Source organism: Sylvia atricapilla, chromosome 1 (assembly GCF_009819655.1).
Source record: "Sylvia atricapilla isolate bSylAtr1 chromosome 1, bSylAtr1.pri, whole genome shotgun sequence".
NCBI lineage: Eukaryota > Metazoa > Chordata > Aves > Passeriformes > Sylviidae > Sylvia > Sylvia atricapilla.
The window spans coordinates 69923314-69929826 of NC_089140.1; positions in this window are offsets into that span (position 1 = coordinate 69923314).

A 6513-nucleotide genomic window follows, 5' to 3' on the forward strand; every position below is an offset into this window, starting at 1 on the left:
CCCTTGCCAAGTAATCCTTGCTGACATACTCTAACACTATGTAAAACCTTATGAGTTCCCAAAGGGTGTGGTGAGGTTCCTATATAAATATTATTGAGGCATTTTTTTCCACACCTGCAGAGGCAAAGGTGTGGTAAAATTGGAGAGTGCCAGCAGAATTCCTCTTACTTTAATATTACTTCTACATGCCTTAGTTTAGGCACTGAAATTAGTAAAGGCAGTGTTTGTCCTGAGAAATTCTGCTCTGGTAAGAAACGCAACACTTCTGATAAAGTAGATGATAAAGTTCTGATAAAGATCTGTATATCTGAAAAGAGACAATTTATCTCTGAATGAATATGCATACTCTTTCCACATGTGCAAGGGTGCAGTTTTCCTTTGAATGACTCAGGTGGTGAGCATTTTAAAAGTATCGCAGGTCACAGATGACATCAAAAATGTAAAGAGTGGCCTGAATTTCTCAGCCATGATTACATGGCTAAATTTCTCAGCCATTACCATTACATGAGTAATGATGTATGTGTGGCTTGTATGCACTTCGGCTGAAACTTGTCATATTTTCAAAGAAATCTCTCAAAGGGTGGAACTGTATGTCAGCTGCACAACTACTGAATCAGAAAGACGATCCCGTCTTCCCCTTCCAGAACTATAGTGAAGGATGTGCCACATTATGGGGTGAAGAATGTGAGTATCAAGTCAGTGTATCTTCAGCACACATTTCTAAACAAGTGCCCATCCTAAACAGGAGCCTTGTTCTGATGTGTCAGAGCAGAATATAGAGGAAAGATTCTCTTTTAAGAAACTAATTTAGACATTTGCTCCTTTTTTCATACAGTTTGATTGCAAATATTCTTGCTTGGTGGAATGGCCAGGAGTTTCTCAAGGTGGTTAGTGTTTTCAGGAGTTTCATCAGGAAAATTTTCCCAATACTCACTTGAGGAGTTATACAGAAAATCTTTGCTACTCACCGATCTGCTTGGCACTTGCTTGTCCCTTGCTACCATTTCATGCTCTTTAGGCTAACCTTGGAACTGATCTGAACAACCTGGTTAAGTGCACATACAGCAGCAGTAATGCTTCATCCTGGAAGAGGGAAACTCCAAAAATGGAGGCTTGGAGTAGAATTTCCTCTTTGGATTGATAAGGACCTCAGCTAAGCTATAGTGTCATAAGCATCACTTGAACATGTCTCATCAATGCCTTTGCCATTGCATCTTTCCATCTCCCACATTCCCTGCCTGTTGCACAAAGGATCTAAATCTCTTGAGACCTGACATACTTTGGGTGGTTAAGTTAGCAAGCTTTTCACAACTAAGGAGAAATTAATGACCTGATACACAACAAGTAATACAAGATGATCTCATGTTCATTTCTTCTCTCAGGTAAAATAAGATGGAAAGTTTTCATTTGGTTCTCAAACTTTTGTGAGAGTGGCAAAAATGTGAACTTGCAGGGCATTGCACTGAGGACCTTCTTTTAAACTATCCTGAGGACCATCTGCTCTTTAACAAAGCATTTCCAAACTCTTTTGATTCAGCTGTAAGGAGATCTTTGTGGCTCTATTATCTTTATACTGATATCTGTGGCTGTTTTAGCTCTTTGAAAGTCAAAAGCAGAACTATCTCTGTGTAGTTTAAAACTAGTGCAGTAGTCCCTTTCAGCTGCTTTAGATTTTTCTTTCTTCTTGGTGTATCTCCTCTCCTTTTCTAGACCTTTGGCTTTATCTTCTTTAATATCCTTTATGTTTTTTAATATCTCTTGCTTCTGTGGTTGCTAATTCCTTATCAGGGAAAATAGATAGACCAACACATAGGTCAAGACCAATTTGGATTCAGTGGAACAGAGGCAATTTGGGGAACCCACAGAGGCAACTTTCCTTCAGTCTAAGGAGAGTTACCAGAAGATGTGTAAGGAAAGGCTCTCTGTTTGTGGCTGGAGGAAGGGGCTCTCCTCTCATCTCCTGCAGGTGCAGCTGAGATGCAACTTGGCCTCTGCAGCTGACACAGCATAATTTCATAGCAGATGGTCCCTCCAGGCAGTAGGACGGGTAAAATGTCCTCCCACTTTCTTCCTCTCCCTAACATTTCTCCTCTTAGAATCAAGCCTTGACTCCAGCCCTGCCCTCTTCCCTCACTTCCCTCATTGCCCACAGAAGTAGAGATTGCTGAAGGGCAAGGAGGGCATGGTAAGGGTGGGGATAGTCAGCACATTGGGGAAAGATAGTTAATGAACCACATAAAAGGGAAATGAGGCAGAATGAAAGAGAGAAGAGGAAAGAGGGAAGAGGAACTGCTCCTGCAGTTCTTCACAGCTCAGTGAAGTTCAGTGATTCCTCCTCTGCCCTCTTTGATTTGTAATTCTGTTCCATACAAAAACACCAAAAACACATCTGGCACCTCACTATTCTCTCACTCATTGGCTTCTTATCACAGCCACAAAACTGGAATTTTTCCTGTGTGACTAAGAAGTCCACCTTCCTTTTAAGGATTTGCTCACCTCTAGGAACTTCTTTCTAGTCTCTGAAGGTGCCAGTAATAGAAATTCATTGTTTTCGTGCTGTGGGATGCTATTGCTAGCATTTAGAAAAAGCAAAAAAGTCATTCATATGAGTTAAAGAAACAAGAGCCCAAAATTAGTTTGGATTTTTTTTTTCTGGGAGTAGAATGCAATTAGAGGCTGTTTGTTCCTTTCACAAGACAGTTGGACTATATGGTATTAAACTCTTTTTTTTGTCATGTTGAATACTGTAACAATGAGGAAATACAGGCCAAGTGCAAACAATATTGCAGTGATATTACCATATAATAAAATGTAGATAAAGTATAAATTATGCTTCTGAACTAAAACTGTGTAGCATGAAGTTATCTATTATCTCACTTTTGTTCGTAAGCAATGTTTACTGTCCTACGAATTTCCTGTTCACATGGTTGACTAAACACTCCTTGGGATTTTCAGAGGTATTCTGCATTAGCTGCAAGGGTTTAAAAGTAAGGAAAAACAGTAAGAGCTTTGTGGACTGGGCATGGGAGAATCAAAATGAAGGAATCGGTGGGGCTCATTCTTAAGTGTGGCCAGCTCTTGGTGAGAGAAAGCTAAGCTGGCTAGATAATCTGCACTACTTCTACATTACTGATACCTGGACTTACGTTTCAAACAAAATTAGTCCTAACACTGTGAGTTCTCCAAATTTAAAGAGATGCAACATTGGCTAGGAAGGGCTCTGATGTGTTCCTGAAGTTAAGACCAGATGACTGTCAGCTGCCCATTCTAACACAAGTTACTCTCTCACTCTGTGAACTTCAGAAGACCAATTTTTGCAGATAACTGACTTTATTTAACCAAGCAATATTACTTGCATTTTTATGTATTAGAGCAGTTAGTACTGGAATAAACAGTAAGGCCTCAGGGTTAAATTCTGTCATCTCTATGGAATTACCTTCCCATTGTAAAACCACATGAAAGCAAGCAAGTGTGGTCTTGTATCGGCACAACTCACTAATCCTTTGAATTAATTTTGTCTCTTTAAATGCTTAAATTACAAATATATGTAGGGTGTGGTGGTAGAGCAATAAAAGCCTCTAATGACAGATCCTAAAGCTGTCAGTATGAACCTTCTTCCATACTTGTACTGAAAAACATTCTGTGGGCAAACTAGAGCATAATCCAGCTGGTACTTCATGACGCAGCAGAAAGCTGAAGCCTATAGGATGTAATGCTAACTCTTTTGCTTCTCTGAGGGTGGTGAGAAGAAGCTGTAGCCTCATTTGTTGGCACAAAGGAGAGGATTTGTTCCATGCGGAGTGGTGGAGGTCTGATATCTGGCACATAGCTTGGGGCTACATCCACGCTTGTTCCTCTAGGGGCCTGTATTTTGGGTGCCTGTTATTACAGAAGCCAGAGTACCTCAGATGTGGAAAGCCATTGAAATTTTTAATATTCTAACAAATATTTCTCTATCTGGGATCCAAGGACTCCAGCATCCATTCCTTAATGGGGGTATGATTTGCCAAATTCCAGAATAGTTCCTGAAAACAGTACTGGGAACACGTGGGGTTTTTTCTTTTAAGGTAGTGACTACTGAGGACAAGAATATGACTGTTTGTTGCTGTGCTGGCAGCTGAAGTCAGCAGAAATGAGGAGATAGCACTGAAAATATCTATCTACATACAAGCGGATATACTTCTTTGTGTCTTCTGTCTGTGAAGAAGTCTACTTTAATTGATAAAAACTAAAACAGCCTGGAAATATTGCAGTTTTAGAGCAAATCTGCTGAAATGTAAGTGTCCTTAGGAATTTAGGTGCCCTATTTCCATGACCAGATCAACAGAAACTCTAGGATTATAGTAAACACACTGTTATCTCTCTTACAATAAGTTTCCCCATTTGTTATCTCTCGATCAGCAATCAGCTAAGATAAAAGAAAGTGAATGAATATATTTGAACTATTTACATACCAGTGAAAGTGGTGTCATGTTATTTTTGTTCTTTTGCCAGATAATGTTTGCTGCCAGGAAGTCATGTCCCCTAGGTCCTGCCAAGTATGTGTTATTTTGGAGGATGGAGCAGGGGAAGCCAAAACAAGTAGAACAAGCAAATATTGTGTGACAGAACTGAAACAACATTCCACCACAGTCTTCCCAGCACTGGTGCTGTGCTGTACACACTGAAATCAGAAAAGAGTGTGGCCTTCTTGCAGTAATTGCTCCCCTCAAAATCTTTATGTTTCACTTTCTGGTGCTTCTTTGTGACAGTTCCTCACAGTTCTATTTCTTTTCTTCCTTCAGTGACAAAGAGATGAATAATTAATTCCAGGGAAAAACTATAACTCACCATAGATATCCCATTTCCTAGCATGATTATTCTCTTTAGCTTCTGAATAAAAGCTCATAAAGCTTTGTAAACACACTCCAAAGATAAATAAAAAAAAATCCTTTCCATTTCCTATTCCCCTGTGTTCTCTCAGGCAATGCAGTGTCTCAGTGGCATGTAGATTCTGCACACATCCAGCTGCCTTCCAGACTGCTTATCAACTCCTGTTTCAGAGAAACTGGATGAATCATGTTTTATGCAGGAATTGCTGTACCTGACTAATTCCAGTGGACAAACTGTGGGTCACACAGGTCCCTTCCTGGCAGAAAATTTGTCTCAATATTATATCTTAGTCCAGAGTTATGACAGATTCAGTCCTCACCTCTCTGAAATCAATGAACCAACTCAGACAGAAAAATTGCAGAAACATAGAGTATCTCAAGTTGGAAGGATCATTAAGTCCATATACTCATAAGGATCATTAAGTCCAACTCCCTGCTCCTCACAGAACTATCTATAAATAAACCATATGACTAAGAGCATCGTCCTGATGCTTTTCCAGGCATGGCACCATGACCACTTCCCTGTTCAAGTGACCAACCCTCTGGATGAAGAAACTTTTCCTAATATGCAGTCCTGATACAGCCTCATTCCATTTCCTCATGCCCTTGCTGGTCACCAGACAGAGGAGAGCAGCACCTCTCTCTCCCTTGCCCCCACTGAGGAAGTTGTAGGCTGAGATGAGGTCACCCCTCATCCTCCTCTTCTCCAATCTGAACAAGCCAAGAGACTTCGGGCACTCCCTGTGATTTTTGCCCTTAAGAGCTTTCACCATTTCGGTGCCCCTCCTCTGCACACACTCTCAGAGTGTGATGTTCTTCTTATATTTTACCACCCAAACCTGCCCCCAGCACTGGAGGTGAGGCTGTCCTAGCTCAGAGCAGAGCAGGACAATCCCCTCCCTTGCCCACCTGGCCATTCTGTGCCTGATGCCCCATGGACACCCTTGGCCCTCCTGGCTGCCAGGGCACTGCTGGCTCGTGTTCAACTTGCCATCCATCCAAAGCCCCAGATTTGTACACATAACCAGGATTACCCTCTCCCAGGTGCATTTAAAATACTCCAAATGAAAAGCATTTGCTTAAATAAGTTTTTATTATGATTAAAGGAGCAAAAAGTGTACATCCACAAGACCCATTATATACATAATAGGATAGGATACATGGAGAAAATTTGAATGGCAACCTGCCATGCTTGGTCATGACGATTGATCCAAAAAGGCTTAAGAAGAAATATGAATTATAAGATTGCTATAATGCATCTTTAGAAAGTGAGGAAGAGCCTTGCAGTATCAGGGGTAAAAATAAAAATCAATTGCTTTGTCAGAGCAGACATGGTTGGTAGTAGTTTAGAGTTTAATCTAGGAAATTTTCATTGACTTATTCCAGAGGAGTCACCACAAAATTTGTCTGTAGAGAAACTTGGCTGAGTTAGAAGACTGAAGTTGTTTTTTTCACCCAGAAAAGGTTATGTGCTTTTTCAGTGTGATGATTCAGCACTATTATTTTGAAATTGCACCAGGAACATTTCTGTTAATGCTCATACTTTCTGTGGGTCAGATTTTCATTCCCTTAACTCTTCACCTATGAGTAAATAATAATACTCATCAGAAAGGAGAGGCAAAGGGTCTCTGCTTTCCTGGAT